The following is a 19,871-nucleotide window of genomic DNA, read 5'->3' as shown; positions in this document are numbered from 1 at the left end:
GCACAATGCATATTGTATTCATCTGCCAATACTTTGCTTGACTGGAATACAACCACATGAACTACAGCATGGACGGTGCACCAAAGAGTTTATTAGGAATGAAGTTGAGATTTCGTGCAAGAAAAGCCAGAAGAAATACCGCAGTATAACGAGAATTAAAGTGATCATGTTTAAAGGCTGTTTTGCTATTAGTAGCAGTATGCTCTAAAATCATTCAACACAAATCCTAAACAAAGTACAGATAAGTGTAAAGAAAAACACAACACAAATAAATAGGATTTTAATACCTACCGGTAAATCCTTTTCTCTTGAGTTCTTATGGGATACAGGGAAGTCGTTCATAACGATGGGGAAAAGAGGGTTTCCGTAGGAGACAGGCACTTGTACAGGGTGTACTGGCTCCTCCCCTCCCTCTAGCCAGTTAATAGAAACTGTGCCGAAGGAGAAGAACAATATGAGAGGAATATGTGTAATATTCAATGTGGTGAGATTCATCCAGCACACCCATACATAACTTTTCAACATACAGAGACCACTGTAGCGACCACAGAACATGTGGAAATCTCAGGGCCTTAATAATAGGTCAACTATTGACAATTTGTAAAACACTATGGGGCAGATTTATTAAGCTTGGAGAAGAGATAAACTGGAGAAAAGGTAAAAGGAGATAAAGCACAGCCAATCAGCTGTGTTTGAAAAAGACAGTTGGGAGTTGATTGGCTGGTGCTTTATCTCCTTTTACCTTTTCTCCGCTTTATCTCCAGTTTATCTCTTCTCCAAGCTTAATAAATCTGCCCCTATGTGTTCCAACTGGAACAACTTGATAAGAAATATCACCTAAGTGACAACATACACTCGTGAACAGCTGAGGTACACGATGTAAACAATAAAGGTTACCTTGGCAACCGCCACCCTTATGACCGCAAGGACACAGGGTAACAGGAGGACCCAGTATTGGTCCACGTCTCACCAGAGTGAGTAAGGCAGAACTCCGCACAGAGGCGGGCGCGCTGTATCCCATAATACTCAGAGAAAAGGGTTTACCGGTAGGTATTAAAATCCTATTTTTTCTTACATTCTTATGGGATACAGGGAAGTCGTTCATAACGATGGGGATATACCAAAGACATCAGAACAGGCGGGATTGTGCGGAGATTGCCGCAGCACCGCTTGCCCAAACTGAGTATCTTCAGTGGCCAAAGCATCAAATTTGTAAAACTTAACAAAATTGTGTTGGTCTGACCATGTAGCGGCTCTACACAATTGTAAGGCCGACACTCCTCGGGCAGCCGCCCAGGAAGTCCCCACTGAACGAGTTGAGTGGGCTTTCACCCCAGCAGGCATAGGAAGCTTTGCCATCACATAAGCCTGTTTATTGGTTGCACAGATCCAGCGTGCAATCGACTGCTTAGAAGCAGGACACCCGATCTTTTGGGCATCATAAAGGACCTAAAGTCCATCAGTCTTTTTGAATCCTTGCTGTTCTCCTGTATACACGGAGAATCCTTACCACATCCAAAGATGTCGGCACCTCAGACTGAGGGCCACTAGCAGGAACCACAATTGGCTGGTTCACGTGGAATGCTGACACTACCTTGGGAAGAAAACGCGGGTTAGTGCGTAATTCTGCCCTGTCTTCATAGAAGATCAAATATGGGCTCTTGCAGGTGAACGCCCCCAGCTCAGAGACCCTCCTAGCCGAAGCTAAGGCTAATAAGACCACCGTCTTCCATGTAAGATATTTTAAATCTATTTCCTCCAGCGGTTCGAACCAGGAGGATCGTAAGAACGTCAGAACGACATCCAAGTCCCATGGTGGAGTAGGGGCCACAAAAGGAGCCTGTATATGCAAGACGCCTTGCAGAAACGTCTGTACTTCAGGTATATTAGCCAGCTTCTTTTGGAAAAAGACAGACAGTGCAGATACCAGCACTTTCAAGGAGCCTAAACGTAGGCCCAGATCCAAGCCAGATTGGAGGAATTTAAGGAATCTTTCAAGTTTAAACTCCGCCGGAGCAAACTTCCCTTGTTCACACCATCCTACATATCTCCTCCAGATATGATGGTAATGTGCAGCCATTACTGGCTTCCTAGCACTCATCATGGTCTTGATGACTGATGTGTGAAATCCTTTCTCTGTTAGGATCTGCCGCTCAACCTCTAGGCCGTAAAACGCAGCTGCTCTAAGGACCTGCATGAGCAGGTCTCTTCGCAGAGGTAGGCGCCCAGGAGTCCCTTTGAAGACTTAGAAGATCTGGGTACCACATCATTCGTGGCCAGTCCGGAGCCACTAAAATGACTTCGGCTCAGTCTCTCCTTATCTTCCTTAACACCCGAGCCACTAGGGGAATCGGTGGGAAGACATAAATCAGGCTGTGGAACGCCCACGGTATGGAGAGGCCGTCCACTCCTTCTGCCTGAGGGTCTCCCACCCTGGAGAAGTACCTGGACACTTTCCAATTGTGTCTCGATGCCATCAGGTCTACTAGTGGGGTCCCCCACCAAGCCACCAGAGCACTGAACACCTGGTGGTGTAGACTCCATTGCCCGGGGTGAAGCTCGTGGCGACTGAGGAAGTCGGCTTCCCAGTTGTCCACCCCGGGTATGAATATGGCAGATAGAGCCTGACAGTGACTCTCTGCCCAGGACAGGATCTTTGTTGCTTCCCGCATGCAGGACCTGCTTTTGGTCCTGCCCTGCCTGTTCAGAAACGCCACAGTAGTGGCATTGTCTGATTGGATGCGGACAGCCTGCCCGCTGAGGAGAGGGGCCGCCTCCAGGATTGCATAATACACAGCACGTAACTCCAGGTTGTTGATATGGAGACGTGTTTCCCAGTAGGTCCATTTGCCCTTAAAGGACTGACCCATGGTTACAGCACCCCATCCCAGGAGGCTCGCATCCGTGGTGACTAAGACCCAATTTTGGATGCCAATCCTTCGCCCTGCCAGCAGGTTGGGCGTGTGGAACCACCACTGGAGTGATGGTCTCGTCCGAGATGACAACACAATCTTCCGATGCATCTGAAGATGTGAACCGGACCATTTGCTCAGGAGATCGAGCTGGAAAATCCTGCTGTGAAACCTCCCGAATTGGAGGGCCTCGAAGGAGGCCACCATCTTTCCTAGAAGGACAATGCACTGGTGCACTGACACCTGGGGGTGTTTTCAACAGATCTGTGACCAGCTTTTGAATGGCCACAATCTTTTCTTGTGGCAGGAACACTCTCATAAGAGCCGTATCCAACACCATCCCTAGGAACTGGAGTCTCTGCGAAGGGATCAGAGAGGACTATGCTAAATTCAGGAGCCAACCGTGACCCGACAGGGTCTGCATGGTAATCTGTAAGGCTGCCTGCAGCTCCTCCGACGTCCTCGCCTTTACAAGCAGGTCGTCCAAGTATGGTATGACACAGATCCCTTGTTTCCTGAGAACCACCATCATCTCCGCCATCACCTTGGTGAATATGCGCAGGGCTGAGGACAGGCCGAACGACAGTGCGCGGAACTGATAGTGATCGTTCAGCAGTGCAAACCTCAGATATTTTTGATGAGGTGGCCAAATTGGGATGTGAAGGTAGGCGTCCTTCACATCCAAAGATGCCAAGAACTCCCCTTCCTCCAGTGCCGCTATCACGGCCCGCAAGGACTCCATCTTGAACTTGGTTACAGACAAGAATGGGTTCAGGGATTTTAGGTTTAGTATTGGTCGAACCAACCCGTCCGGTTTTGGGACCACAAATAAATTTGAATAATAACCCTGCCCCCTTTCCAGGGGAGGGACCGGGATTATTACTCTGGCCTGTATTCGTTTTTGGATTGCGTGCTGCAAAACCATTTGGTCCACTGGGGACACTGGAAGGCCTGATTTGAAAAACCTGTGAGGTGGTTGTATTGCAAACTCCAGCTTGTAGCCGTGCAAAATAAGAGCACGTACCCAAGAATTGAGGCACGAGGCTTCCCAAACATGGCCGAAGAACACCTGTCTGGCTCCCACCTCGACCGGAGCTATAGGTGTGGAGCCCCACCGTCATGCTGCGGGTTTACTTGCAGCTGCCCCGGATGGCCGCTCTGTGGTGGCCGAAGCAGAAGGCTTCCTGAATTTACCTCGGGAGCCTCTGGCTGCATTTGAACCACCCCTGGCTTTTGGGCGGAATTTGCCGGTCCGAAAGGACTGCTGGGTGTGAGAAGGAAAAGGACGCTTGGGCGCCTGTGGGGTCGATGGCAGGAAGGTGGACTTCCCTGCTGTGGCTTTAGAGATTAACTCATCTAAATCGCTGCCAAACAACCGTTCGCCTGTGAAGGGAAGGTTTTCTACACTCCGTTTGGAGTCAGCGTCAGCCATCCACTGCCGGAGCCAGAGGGATCTGCGACCCGATACCGCCATGGCTGAGTTACGGCCGTTAATGGCTCCTAACTCTTTTTGCGCCTCACACAGAACTTTAGCTGTGTCCTGAATATGTTGTAATTTCTCAGACACCTGCGCCACTGTCATGTCACCCAGAAGGCCCTCCTGAATCTGGGAGGCCCATGTGTATATAGACTTTGCCATATAACAACTTGCTAACACGCGCCACTAGCAGTAAAAATGGACTTAAGGGTATTTTCAACCTTTCTGTCCGTGGTGTCTTTCAAAGAGGAAGACCCTGGTACTGGAAGCACCATCTTTTTTGCTAGACGAGACACAGAGGAATCCACCTCAGGTGGCTCCTCCCACACTTTGCGTCCCGCAGGATCAAAAAAAACGTGGCTTTAAATTTCTTAGCCACTTTAAACCTCATTTCTGGGTTTTTCCATGCTGACTTGAAAGTATTCTCCAAGTCAGTCTGCTCAGGGAAAACAACCTGCTGTTTTTTCTGAGTGGCAGAGAAAGAATCCCGTTCAGAGGACTCAGCTAAGGGAAGGTCAAGCACCTCCCTGATTGCCATAATTAATGGCTCTGTGCCCCGGAGCAGTGACTGTGAAGCATCAGGCTCCTCACCCCCCATGTCTGCTTCTTCAATATCATCCTCATCCCCGTCCTCTGCACCAGATTCAGGGGTTTGAGAGCGTGCACTTCTCTTACGAGATACCCCAGGAGTAGGAGTCATTATATCCACTCTAGCAGAAATGATTGCAAGCTCCCTCTGCACTCTCTGGGTCTGTGCTGCTGTAGCAGCTAACTGTGTAGTTACAGTTTCTAGCATGGATTTCATCCCTGCTGCCCAGGCAGGCTCCTGTGAGCTGTCCTGTGTGCTACTTTGCTGTCCAGTAAGTTGTGGGGGAACCCCACTACCTTGGGGGGACATGCATGGCTCACAAGTAACTTGTGATGAAGAAGCTGGCACAAACTTATCACTGCACACCATACATGTAAGTTTCCTCACCATTGTGACAAACCAACAATCTCCCCTCACACACAGAGCAAACACAGTGGATATGCAGTGTGATTTAGACACAGATAATTACTATGTGTAGTACTATCTGAGTAGTCTATAGCTTAACAAGCTAGTGGGGTAGTGTACAGAGGGTAATGGAGGGGACCAAAACACCAAACAACCTGGGCTCTCCAATTTTAAGAGCTGGTATACAGTACAGTAATCTAACAGTACTTTACAGTGTATGCAGGCAAGTGTACAAGCGCTGAAAACCTGATGCTGTCTCTGCAAGCAGATTCCCTCTGTTCCACACCGCTGAGGAGTGTCTGGAGCAGTACAATGGCGTTTCCAGCAGCCAGGGAAGAAGCAGGAAGCAGGTTTTGGCGCCCTCACAGAGCTATGGTCCCACTCTGGGTAAGCTCCGCCCAGCGTAATGGCGCCGGAGCTTACCTGCATTTTTATACTGAGACTGACATTGAAAAATGTCCAACCCGTGGTAAACTGCCCTGGACAGTACAGGAGGCAGTACCCTGTCCCAGTGTAGGCAGGGGGTTGCGCGGTCCCTGTGCAGGGCACCGCCGATACCGCCGCCGCCATCTTGCCGCACAGTCACCCGGGGACCCCACGGCGGGGGACCCCGGGGTAGTACTCACCACACGACGTCTTCAGACTGGGCTAGGGGTGTGCGCGGTAACATCACCCACGCAGGACAGTGGTCCTGTGGCAGGGACAGCTCGGTACCATGAAGTGGCCTGCAGCTGAACCCTTCCCCCAGTCTCCCACGACGCAGGACTGCTGTTGAGTCCAAAACAGCAGTCCCAAAATAATAAAGAAATTAAACAGAAGATAAAACTCTCTGGAGCTCTTCCTGATGCGTGCTTCTCCTGAGGCACATTTCTTAAACTGACTAGAGGGAGGGGAGGAGCCAGTACACCCTGTATAAAGTTTTATAAGTGCCTGTCTCCTACGGATACCCTCTTTTCCCCATCGTTATGAACGACTTCCCTGTATCCCATAAGAATGTAAGAGAAATTAAATTTTTACCAGGAGTTATTTGGGGCAGCTTCAATCACCCAAAGGTTGTGTAGTGCATTACGATAAAGTGTCAGAACTTTCAATAACGAGACCTACGATCAGGTAGTCCCAAGGTCACATACTGTATAATCAAGATGGATGTTAAATAGACTGCCCACTGGAAAACTATTCACCCATATTGCACATGATGCTCCCAAACAGACTGATTTGGGTGTCCAAAATGCAGAAATTTCTTCTTGCATATCCATAGGCTACAAGTAGTAAAGTCACCCTGTCTCCCAGAGCATCAATTGCACAATCCCCCCGCACCCCACCCAAGCAAAAACAACATTAACCTCATATCACTGGGCAGGGCCAGGGTTCACACCAGAGAGCACTGGCCCAAACAGATCGTTAAGCACACAGCACTGTCTTGCTGAGTGATCTAGCATCACTGAGAACGCTCAGCAAATCTCTACGCGTGTAGGCCCCTTAGGGTGCATTGAGGACAGAGGGATGTATTCAATGCGGATGGCGAGGGGGTTAAATGGCGGGGATCGCAGCAGACCATTCTCGCTGTTTTAGCCCCTCACCCTATTCAACATGACCGGTAAATCCTCGCTGTTAGATGACGGCGAGGATTCCCCCAAACAGCGAGTCTCACGGCTAATGCAGGGAGCTCGCAGCATTTAGCCGCGAGTATCGCTGTTTCAGAGTGAGGGAAACACTAAAATACACCAACGGTGCAGTATATAAATATGCCTACGTATTATAGCGCAGAATTTCTTTGACATGCAAATACTGTAGAACATGCAGCCCACTGTAATATGATGGCGGCACTGGTCTACAATCCTCTATAGCTGCAGCTCAATCTACATGAGACAGACGGCTATACTTCCATGCTAAAAGCAAAGACTTAGAGCACTTCAGGCATTCCCTGTCCCAAAGAAAGCCAGCATGTATGAATCATCATGCGTCCCTCCTGGAGGGTGCAAGTTACAGGATATGAAAGATTTCTTACGAGGATTACAGCTGATAAATTCTGGTTTAAGCATATAAAATAGACTGCAACTAAATAAGATGATCAGAAAGATATATTGATGTAAAGCAAATAGAGTTCCGAGTGGGTTGGCTTATTAATATATATATTAACAGGGATGCGGCGGCACTCGGAAACAAAACCAACATGAGACCAAGATAGTCACCAACGTTTCTGAGCCTTGATAAAAGAGTCTTGTGCACCTTGATAAAAGAGCTGCAATAGCTCAGACACGTTGGTGACTATCTTGGTCTCATGTTGGTTTTGTTTCCGAGTGCTGCCGCATCCCTGTTATTACAGGTATCCAGGCAGTCCAACTCGGCTGTCTGTCATCTGGAGGGCACCGGGTTATTTCACTATTTGGAAGCCGATATTGGAGTGCCGCGCCTACACACACACACACACACATACATACATACACCAAATATATGTTTTACCCCCACGCCCCGAAGAGTTGCCTGTATGCACAAATAAACCTACTTCGGTAGTTTTTCACCATCACCTGAGTGCCGCCCGTCTCTGCTTCACATATAGTCGGCCATAGAACGTGGCCTTAATCATGACCACATCTTTGTGGCCGAAACGTCGACATGACATGTATGTAAATATGTGTGCCCTGCTGATGAATTAAAGCAGCAAATTGGTTATGGAATATCAAGCCCTGGTGAGTGCAATCTTTATTTGTATGTATTGTATGGCTCCGACGTGGGACCATTAGAAGGCTACCCCAGGCATTTACACATGCATCTATAAAAGTGAGTGCCAACCTGCTCCGGGGGGGGGGGGGGGGGGTGGGGGGTGGAGAGGGAGATAATAATAATGTAATTTGCCGATAAAAGTGTCTGAAAAACAAATTCAATGCGTTTTGAAGGACATATCTACAAGGGAGATTTACATGTTAAATTCTCCAAGTACAATGAGGACAGAAGAGCCAGAAGTTACTTAACATAGTAACAGTCGCCTTAAAAATAGATCCAGTGAAATGTCAGGAAGTGCCAGCTGCTCAGCGTTTGAAATAAATTCAAAAAATTATTGCATAAGAACAAGATCTGCTTTTCAGGAATCTACTTTTTAACCCAGCCGATGAAGGTCATAGCCAGTCCTAGGCCCGGATTAAATGTGGAGGTTACAGTGGTTAAAGAAACCATAGCGCCCAGCTCCGTAACGAAAGGCATAGGGAACGCCCACAAACTAATGCATACGGCAGGACCGGTGATTCACAGACAGCTGTGCCCTTGACAAAACATGGACTAGAAGCATCAGAGCTGTCAAATGCAAAACTAAAAATTTTAGTCACACAACATTCTATGTGGCTGCTGTATGCAGGCAAAATGAACCTTTTAGCTGACCGACTCGGGAAATACAATATAGATGTGACCACAACAGAAGCTAAAATTTCTAATACATTCAAACAAGCAGTTTACTATTCCAAATGCTCAAGCTTCACTATGTATAATTTGTGCGGCGATAATGTTACTAAAGTGGTTGCTTTCATGCTACATTCCATACTAAAGTGGGGTCCCCTGTTCCAGGTAATATCAGACCAAACTGCCATAGAACTCTGCAACTGTGCCCATAGCCCTGGTTGGAGGCTATGGGGGAAATTTAATTGTTTATGCCCATATTTCAGTCTAAAAAACTGTAGATGTAGAGGGACTGTAGATCTGGGGATGATACTATTCAATTGCTTTTTGCCCTGCAGTGCTGAGTTTAGCTGTGTAAATTGGCTAAACCAGACTAAAGTTCTTGGCGTAAAGCAAAAAAAGTGCAATTTGGAAGCACAAACCAGTCACTTCAAACACTTCTGTTCACCACAGACATCTGTTAGTGCCCGAACTGAGCCTCAATTTAGTTGCTACATCAGATGCCCGCAAGTGACAGCCGCCGTCAAAAATCTGTGAATTACCCCCTATGCACCCACACGGCCAAGCCATGACAAAAACATTCTGTATGATGAACTATAGAAAATATTAGACCAGTACCTATATAGAAATCACATGACCATACTACTAATATCGTTCAGTGTGTATGCACTATATTACTCTCCCACGGTAATCACTGTGTAACCAGCTTTACCCCTTTGCAGCCAAACACCATGCTGATGTTAAGCTGCCCACCACCCAGATGTGAATAACCGCTTATATTTTAATTGAGATTTGATGCTCACACTTCTCAATATAAATAACTTTTTTATAGGCTGAAAAAAAAAAAAAAAAATTACCTGTTATTTAACGATTATCATGAAAGGCTTCAATCAATATGAAGTCTGAAACTACTAAGATAACACATACACAATTTACTTTCCAAATCCCATCAAGTATGGGGCAGCACGGATGGTGTAATGGTTAGCATTACTGTCTCACAGCACTGAGGTCATGGGTTAAATCCCCACCACGGCTCTAACTGTGCGGGGTTTGTATATTCTCCCCATACTTGCGTGGGTTTCCTCCGGGTACTCTGGTTTCCTCCCACAATCCCAAAAATATACTGGTAGGTTAATTGGCTCCCAACAAAATTAACCATAGAATGTCTGAGTGTACATGTGGTAGGGAATATAGATTGTAAGCTCCACTGGGGCAGGGAGTGATGTGAATGTTCAAATCTGTAAAGCGCTGCGGAATATGTGCGCGCTATATAAGAAACTGTTAATAAATAAACATTAAATACAAAGAAGTTATTGAAGCATACAAGTATAAATGGCTTTCCACCTTATACCAGCTATCTTATCTTTAAGACAATTTCTATGACAAGAATGATAAAAGTAAGCTATCGTAGATAAATGAGTCAAGGGTGAAGTGTGTGTAATGTAAAGTGTAATGTGCCCTACACATGGGGCGACATGCAGGCATTTTCTGAGTGAATGCCTGTAAGTCGCTGTGTGTATAGACCACACAGCAATTTAAATGCGCGACCCCGCCGGTCTGAATCCGGCGGCAATTAATAATTGCACGTAGGTTATTAAGCGGTCAGGGCCAGTGTTGTCAACAGAGAACACTGACCCGGACATCTCGCTCAGCACACAGCGTTCTGTAGCGCTGTGTGCTGAGAGAGGTCAAGCATTCTGTCGCTCAGAGCGCTTGTTGGCCCATTCTTAAGGAGAACTAAGGTACCGCATTAGTATCCTTTCAGCTCCGATAATATACTATCCTTGTTTTTCGTGTAACAATAATTTAATCCCCTAAAACATTTTAAACACCATTGGCCGGGGCTCCAAAAAATAGCCCATCCATTCAGTAAGCCCCATACACTAGGTGACCCTGGCTGATGCCAATCTAATTAATAATATCATCCACAGCCACATACACTAAATGACATCAGTAAGAGATACCGTTCAGTGACGTTATCTGGGACCCGCTAAACAAGCAGGTCGTTTGCTATATAGTCAATGTGACCTGATTGTTCAGCCGACGGCATTCAGTGTATTCAGAAAGCCCTTTGAGTGATATCTTCCTATATCTTTTAGTGTGGGCTTTACAAGTGATCACTAAAGTGTCCACTTCAAGATTTAATAGTGTTCATTCTAGCACCCGCTATCTTTGAAAACCCATGCAGTTCCTATTCCCTGCCTGGGGTGTCGCTGTCTGCTGTAGTGCTTCTAGCACAGGTCTGGTTTGCATATCAGTGCTGATATACAGAATACACTGTGCTAGAAGCACTGCAGCAGACAGCGACACCCCAGGCAGGGAAGAGGAACTGCATGGGTTTTCAAAGATAGCGGGAGCTAGAATGAACACTATTTAAGAATATTTTTGGTACTTGTGTATTATAGCGGCGCCCCCGATGTTGGTCATGCAATGTTTTTATCGCATCGTATGCCATACAACCAATGGCATACGATGCGACGCGATTTTACACCACTATTCGATTAAAAATTGTACAAGCACCCTAATGGGTGATTTTAAGCACCCTAATGGGTGCTTACAATGTAAAATGCACCCCCACGCCACCCCCTACTATAAACGTGAACCCGAAGCGTGGACAGCGCAGCGAGGGGCGGCGGTACGTGTCCTACGACCTTTTCATACCCCCACTATCCACATCGAAGTGGAGCTGATTTTATATAGCGTGGCGAGCGCAGCGAGCCACCAAGCCCCGTGAGGGGACGTGTATACATGTGAAGTTATGCGCATGCGCTCGCCACACTATATAAGATCAACTCCACGCCTACGTGGATAGTGGGGGTATGAAAAGGTCGTAGGACGCGTACCGCTGCGCTCGCCACGCTTCGGGTTCATGTTTATAGTGGGGGGGTGCATTCAACATTGTAAGCACCCATTAGGGCGCATTTAACATTGTAAGCACCCATTAGGGTGCTTAAACAATTTTTTTTATCGCATCCCATCGCATTGTATGCCATACAATTTTAAAATTGTATGCCATTGTACAACATCGCATACCATCGTATGCCTTATAGTATACGATGTGATGGGCGCCGCTATAATACACAAGAACCATATTTTTACATAAAATGTAATATTGTAGCTTATTTTTATTTTTTTTAAATCAGGGTGTTAAAACCAACATTAACCATATCTTCCAACATGAAGAAAAGAAGAGAATATTCACTTGAACTGCATGGCAACATTCAAACACTTTCTGCAGGTGGCTATACTTATCGGCAAAATGCAAGAAAAAAAATCCATGGTTTAATGTAAGTTTACATAAGTTCCATACAAAGAAACAGGTACAAACGCGAGTAGACAACCCAGTTGTACATTAAAAAAAAAAAAAAAAAAAGTGAGATTATTAGAACGAGTAAACAAAACGAAAACCTCCCATCAACTGCAATCTAAAGAAAATCTCAAAATTAGACAAACTCCAGGATCATTTGATCCAGTTAAAAAATATCTGCATAGGTCTAAATATCTCAGGGGTCTCCAACCTTTAAGGATGTTTCTAGCCAATTTGGGTTACTGTGCAAACATATGCACCCCCCCACCCCATATATAATTTGATCATTTGCACACACGCTCCCAAAAAGTGGTGTGTCCTAATTATAAGGGCCGTGGTCTAATTATAAGGAGCGTGAACTAGCAGGAGAACAATTGCCTGACACTTCACTTTTGCAACCTGCATGACCAGACATTGGTTACCTCAGGATTGGTTATTGTCCTCACACACTTAATTTGGCTCAAGACTTCACAGTGACATACAGTATAAACATGAAGGTTCACACAGTGCCTAGTACGCCTCACAGATCAAGCCCAAACAAACAATGACAGGCTACTTAAATCGATATGCACTGTTTATCTGTAATGTATCATTGTGCAACACAATGTAATGTCCATTAGACATTATGCCACACACCGTAATATCCATTGTACATTATGCCCCACACTGATGCCCATTATGCCACACACCATAATGTCTATTAAACAAACCATAATGCCGTCAGTATTCCTACTTATACATATGATGCCCCAGCTGTGCCCCTCATACAATGCCCACAGTAATGCCATTTAAAAGAGAAAAATGGCCTTAAAGGTGTCACATTATGCTCCCACCCCACTGTGCCTTCAGTACATATTATGCTGTGCTACTCACCCTCTTGACCCATCAGGACCAGAAGGTGGAGGGGGACACATCCAGGTTGGACCACTGTTCTCCTCCCGCAGCTTCGCCGGGTCCCCTGCTCCCGCAAGCCTTGCCTCCTCCTCCCGCAGCTTCGCCGGGTCCCCTGCTACCGCCAGCTGTGCTGGATACACTTCTCTCGCCGGCCCCACCTCCTCTGCCTTGCCTGCAGCCAATGAAAATCAGGTAGGCAGCACCCGGAGGACTCCATTACGCTGCCTCGGCAGCGTTTTCTTTTACTTTAGAAAAAATAAATAAATCCCTGGTCTAAATGGTCACACAGCTTGCAGAAAACCATTGTTAAGATCTGTAAATAAAGTAAAACTCCTTTGATGGGCCAAAAAACACTGGTATTGGACACTCAATCAGTGGAAAAAAGTATTGTGGACCAACAAGCCCAAATTTGAAATGTACAGAACCAGAAGACGTCATTATGTTCAAAGAACGATTAATAAACGTTTGTTAATGAATTGTACAATAAGTCATACAATTAAACATGGTGGTAGTCAGGTCATGACTCAGGGATAGTTTTGGTGAAGGAAGGTTGTAGATTTAGTTCAAACAACAACAACAAAAACAACAGATGAGAAACAGTACATCACTCTGTGCCAAGTAGAACTCAATATATTGGAAAGGAGTTCAACGTGCATCAAGATAACGAACCAAAGAAAGCATCTAAACTGTGTATCAATGTTGCTTGTATTTTACACTCAACCATTTGAAAAGTAACAAAAAGCAGAAGGCTATGACATTTCTTAGTCAGTCACCTGATCTCAGTAACACTTCGAGAAATCGATGATTTACACAGAAAAGTTTGTGAAATGGCTCTAAAACAGTGGCCAAACCGGTCCTCGAGATCTACCAACAGTCCACGTTTTCCAGGTTACCTAGCTGGTGCACAGCTGTAGTCATTACTAACTGTCACATTTTAAAACATGCTGCATTCATTCCTACTATAGATCCACATGTCTGGCCTGGAAAACATGCACCGTTGGTAGATCTTGAGGACAGGTTTGGCCACCCCTGCTCTAAAAGAAAAGTTGGTGCCCTGAATGTTCAAATTATGTCAAGCAGCAATATGCCCCCACACCCCACTCTAGTGCCTAAACCTGACCAGCATACTCATATTAAATTATTTCCTGCAGTCTTCAGGACCCATGCACACCCATCGGTACTATTCAAGAGTTTCTGGTGGCGCAAAACATAGTATACTTTGTATGTTTTAATTAAAAAAAAAAAAAAAAAAAAAAAAAATATATATATATATATATATATATATATATATATATATATATATATATATATATATATATATATATATATATATATATATATATATATATATATATATATATATATATATATTAATCAATATAAAAAAAAATGGCGTCACTGAAATCGAAGCCTAATAACTTAGGACTGTTAATGTTTGAAAGCATGAAAACATGGTTGAAGTAAACACAAAGCAGTCTGTTTTGTGTGTTTTGAGTGTGTAACAGGTGTTGTCAGCGAGAGCAGCTTTATTCTCAGATGTACAGCCTCTTACAGGGGCCATGTTTAGAAAGAGAAACAGCAACTGCCACAGTACTGGTGCAAGTGTTGATGCACGGATAGTGGCGTGTCAAGAATCATTGGTAGTTTTACAGCATACAACACTTGAATCCTTTGGCTCGCGTGCATCCCCACTGGGCATATATTAGAGCTATTCAATTGTTGCTCTGATCAAACATGCAATTAGTAGATAACTAATTTCATATCTAAAAGTAGATACCAGCTTTGGATAGATCCGCGCACAGTAGCTAAACTCATCTAAAGATTGAACATTTAGGGCTATGTCACACTTTCCGGCTCCTGCCGGACAGCGAAATCCCGCACAGCTTAAAAGCTGTGCCGTCTCTGCAGTGTGTAATGGACAGCTATGTGTCCATTCACACGGGACGGTCACGGCATGGCTGCCGGATCTTACCACTGCAGTGTCCGGCTGCCGTGCCGTGGTCGTCCCGTCCTCACAGGTCAGTGTGTGCTGAGGGCCTTTCACACACAGACACACACCGGTCATTTGGTGTCCGGTTTTAGCTCTCCACCGCCACCAAACTGACGTCACTTCAGTTTCTACCCTCAAATTTACACAGCACTGGCTCACGGAGCCGATGCATGTGAAAGAGACAACTGTCAGGCAAAAAGCCGGACAAAGTGTGTCCGGCTTTTTGCCTTCCGGTCACAACCGGAGTGTGTGAAACTAGCCTTACAGTCCTGATTTGGGCGCCCAAACTATGGACTTACACACATTTTCTCTTGCAAAAAGATGTATGCTCCGGCTAGTGGGAGGCAAGAATAAAATTGAATAGCTCCAACAGAAACCAATTCGTATAGACAGCCAGCATGTGAGACGTGTCGCAATTGAATCCTCAATAATGTAGCCAAGTTGCTTACTCGTTACATTTGAGGACAAGCCATATTTTTTGCATTCCAATTCTATTCTTAGCCACGAGACTATATTTTCAGAAATCTGATACACATGTACAGTATGACATTCATAAATAGTGCTAAGTTCAACGGTGTTACTAGGGAACTAATAATGCCAGTGTAGAATACTGTAAAAAGATTTTTGCCTTAATTATGCTTCATTAAAATGCATGTTCCTTCTTAAGGTGCCCACAGATGCATCGATCCCGGCATGCGTTCTGTGCTTAACTAGCACACATAGCATCGCATTGTATGCCTTGTGCATGCGATGCGATGCTATGCAATAAAAAGCATGTGCAGCACATACTTTTTGTACTGTGCGATGAGGTGCCGCGGGAGCGCGCACCCCATCGCATAGCATCGCACCGCCAGGATCGGTGCGTGTGTGGGCACCATTACATATGTGCCAAAATATTAAAGCAGGTTAATTTATTTTATTATTTTTGTCACCGACAATTACACCTAGATTTTATAAAGCAAAAGGTCATCAAAATCACTGATCAGCAAGCTTGCGCAGTTTTTCCCCAAAATACAGGATCATGGACAGGAAGTTACATGTAACGCCTGCCCCTTATCGTATCATTACTGGCTAATGCATGACTAATTGTGCAAGAGCTTCCGATAAGAGCTGGCCCATGCGAAGACAGAACTTACCAGTTTATGAACGCGTGCATTGGCCAGCAAATGCATATTTGAGGTTAGAACTTATGTTTTCAAAGCTGAACTAAGTGGGACCATGTACTTATTGAAGCTGTGTGACAAAAGTGAAAGCAATATTACCAACTTTAAATAAAGAAATCTTTATTGCTCAAAATGCTGATGGTCAGAACACAGATGGTTTTTGTATTTTATTGCAAATCTAAAGGCCCATACACACAGGGCGACTGATCAGAAAGCAGCTCAGTTTTGCCATTTGAGTTGCTTTCAGTTCAAAAGCCATCCAGTGTGTACTAGGCACCGATGAGCGCTGATGCATGTTCCCGCATCATCACTGGCTCCACCGCTCATCTGCTGGTATTAGCAGCAGATGAGCAACTGGGTGGATATACACACTAAAGGTCCATGCACATGCTGTTTCAGCTCAAAGTCACACAGTGTGTATGGGCCTCAAGTGATATTTTGAACGATATTGCCCCTTCTGAGCGATATTATTTGTGATATTGCTTATGGTAGAAGCTCAATATTGTTAACGATGCATGCTCCCACAGGTCGTTAACGACACACACAACCCCCGGTACTTATGTAATATCTGGGCTCCCGTTTTTCTTATGAGACCGCGTCCCCTCGCCACGCTTCGGGCTCGGTGGCTCGCCACACTATATAAAATCAGCACCATGAGTAGTTAGATAGTAGGGGTATGAAAAAATGGGGTGCATTTAACATGGGAGCCCAGATAATACATAAGTACCCAACCCCCTTCTCCTGTCTGTACATGTACCTCGATCTAGACAATATCGTCAATGACTACATGCATACCCTCCAACTGCACCGATTTAGCCGGTACAGTACCGTTTTTAAATGGTCTGTACCGGCTAAATCTAACTGTACCGATTGTACCGGTTTTTGGAGGCAGCTCCGAGTCCTGCAATTCAGGGAGTTGTAGTTTCCTTGCTGGCCGCTGGCTCTGCTCTTTCAGCAGTGTGAGGGGAAGTGGCTGGCAATACTACATCTCCCATAGTGCCCTGCGGGTGGAGTCAATGGGCCCGCCTCCCCCTGCTCATTGATTCCTCCCTGGCGCGGCAGAAGAACACCTCTCCAGAGTCCCCTGTAGTCACAGACACAGTGACACAGCTAGCAGCATATCTATGTGTATCACTGCAGGGGGTCCCACAATGCAGCACTCCAGGATGGGGGGAGCAGTAGCCTCTCCTTGTCCTTTTCTGTTAGTATTGGGTCTTCACAAGTTCCCTGTAGGCAGATCCTTCCCCCCAACATGAACCTTCTGCACCTAATTACAGAGAAAGTGCAGCGCAGGTCCAGGGCACAATGCATCACCCAGATCCTGCCCTGTAAGTACTGCTGCATGGGGTGCCCGGCACCCTTGCTGGATGGAGACAGCAGCCAGAGAGTGAAGGTGAGCAGGAGGACAGTGGTGGTGCAGTAATAACTGTGTGTGAGCAGCCAGGTACTACAAGCAGAAGTAGCTACTGATATAGATATATATCTGTATATACACAGGTAGGGGCAGGCCCCTTTAAAAAAAAAAAAAAAACATGCTCAGCCCACATTCGGAAAGTGGAAAGGGGGTGTGACCATGCCTACTTTAGCTTTGGCCATGCCTAAGCTACATGTTGGCCAATCCCATGCCTGGTTGTGTACTGATTTTTGCCCTTCAGATGTTGGAGTGTATGCTACATGTACAGCAGGGGAGGTGGGGGAGCAGGCGACGATATGTATGTACTACATAGTTCCCCTGGGTTTTCAAGGGATATCCTCAAATGACATCGCTCAAAGTATATTATATATGTCTGGTGCAGCGGTTCTCAAACTCTTTTGCTCTGGGACCCCGCCAGGCAATAAAAATTATTTCAGAACCCCAGCAAGTTACCACAGAACAGTCACACATGTATGGTTAGCAGACCGCACATACATTGCAGTACTGTGGAGGCACAAAATTATGCAAGGAGTCTGAAGTAACAGACAATTCAATTGATTCTTCAAACTCATTGGATCACTGGCTGAGAGATTAGAGAAGTCATCAGCCTGATGATCAACATAGTCGCAACCCACTTTGGGGTCAGGACCCACAGTTTGAGAACCACTGGTCTAGTGGATATGGGGCTTTAGAAACAGAAAACTCTTTCTTATATATTTATTTTTGTCAATGACCGGTCATAGTACAATACTCCCTACACATGCACAAATACTCAGCATACTCTGAAGTCACACTCCATTGACATGAATGCTCCACAAACCAAACAGTGAGCAAATGCTCGCAAGGATGCATAGATGCAGGTAGGGTACAGCCATCCCTAGCAGGAGCACCACTTCCTAAACCTGATTACTACCAGTCAGATAATGCTGAGGCCTGCCATCAGCCAGCACTGACTGCAACCTGTCCAGCTCTTAGGACCAAGTCTCTTAGGGGAAACTGCAAGTCCCAGCGTGCCCAGTATAAACACCCTAACAGGGCATGCTAGGACTCACGGCACCAGCACATATATGGCAGCCACTTCGTGCCAGCAAACTAGTGACAGAGACTTCCCCAGAGAGAACAGTCAGAGACAGCCGAACTGTCACCGGGCCATGTCGTGACAGACAGTGACAGCAAGTTGCCAACACACAGCGATTCCAGCCCGCGCCACCACACCTGTCATAATAACCTCCCCCGTCAGGTAAGAGCCCGGTATTACCTGCACACCCACCGCTGCCTCCTCCTCCACCTGCTGATGATGATGCCTCAGCTCAGCAGCTCCTCCAGCCCCGCTCTCTGCTGCTGCTGCTGCTGCTGCTGCTGCGTCCACCACCTAGCACGTAGCCACGCCCTCTCCCCGTGAAACGCAGGCGTCACACGCACGGCGCCAGCAGCAGCCAATCAGAGGAGGAGGCTCGTTCCCGGCACGTGGCTGCCCTGTGGCTGTGACGTGGCCGTTTCCAAAAAGGCGGGAGCCCCCTGTCAGAGAGCTGCATGTCACGTGATGGAGAGGCGCTTGGGGTTTGCTTTGCTGTTAGTGTCACTGTGTCTAGCTGGCTGGTACAGCAGGGAGATGTTGGGCTGTGGTTAGTATTGCACAGGCGTCCTTTATGTCCTGCTTTTGAAGCATGCTTACCTACCTGACCCTCTCCATGAGGGAGAAAATGCTCTGTTCCTGGACTTACCTGGTAATGTAGGATTGCATACCTCCCAACTTTTGAAGTTGGGAGGTCGGGACGTTCGCGCGGCGAAGCCGCGCGCGCTCCCTAGAGGGGGCGTGGCCTTGAGGGGGCGTGGTCTCACTCCGGCCACGCCCCCGTTTTCGCCGCTCGTCGGCGCTGAATAGATGCTGTGCGCATGCGCACAGCGTCTATTCTCGGCAAGCTGGGGGGGCTCCCAACTGTCCCCCCCACCGCGGGACAATGGCGGCCCCGGGCGGGACGCGGGAACGTCCCCGAATATCGGGACGTTCCCGTGGAAATCGTGACAGTTGGGAGGTATGGGATTGCCATCACCTGTGGGGAGCTAGGTAATTGATAAGAAAGGTTTCACCACATCCTACATTACCAGGGAAGTCCAGGAAAAGACCATTTCTCCCTCATGGAGAGGGTCAGGTAGGCAAGGATGCTTTGAAGGGGTTACCTGCCCAGTGTGAGTGTTTTTGATTTATCAATATATTTATGAGGTACAGTTCAAATTTCTAGAGGGTAAGTGTTCAGGCGCATCAGGACTTTCTCCCATTTATGGCTCGGGCAATTATACATTACCACTATTGTTTACCAGTGTGAAAT

General features: G+C 46.4%; 1 protein-coding gene across 2 annotated transcripts in view; it reads right to left on the bottom strand.

The window, feature by feature from the left end:
• Positions 1-18,950, bottom strand: part of LNPK (lunapark, ER junction formation factor) — a 72,613-nt gene extending 53,663 nt beyond the window's left edge. For both annotated transcript variants that reach the window (XM_083154729.1, XM_083154730.1), the window contains exon 1: positions 18,800-18,950. The gene's annotated coding sequence lies outside the window, so the exon portion shown is untranslated. The remainder of the gene's footprint in view (positions 1-18,799) is intronic.
• Positions 18,951-19,871: the final 921 nt, after the last annotated feature.

The sequence above is a fragment of the Crinia signifera genome, chromosome 7 (genome assembly GCF_055691185.1).
Source record: "Crinia signifera chromosome 7, ASM5569118v1, whole genome shotgun sequence".
Lineage (NCBI taxonomy): Eukaryota > Metazoa > Chordata > Amphibia > Anura > Myobatrachidae > Crinia > Crinia signifera.
This window is presented reverse-complemented; position numbering and strand designations above follow the sequence as displayed.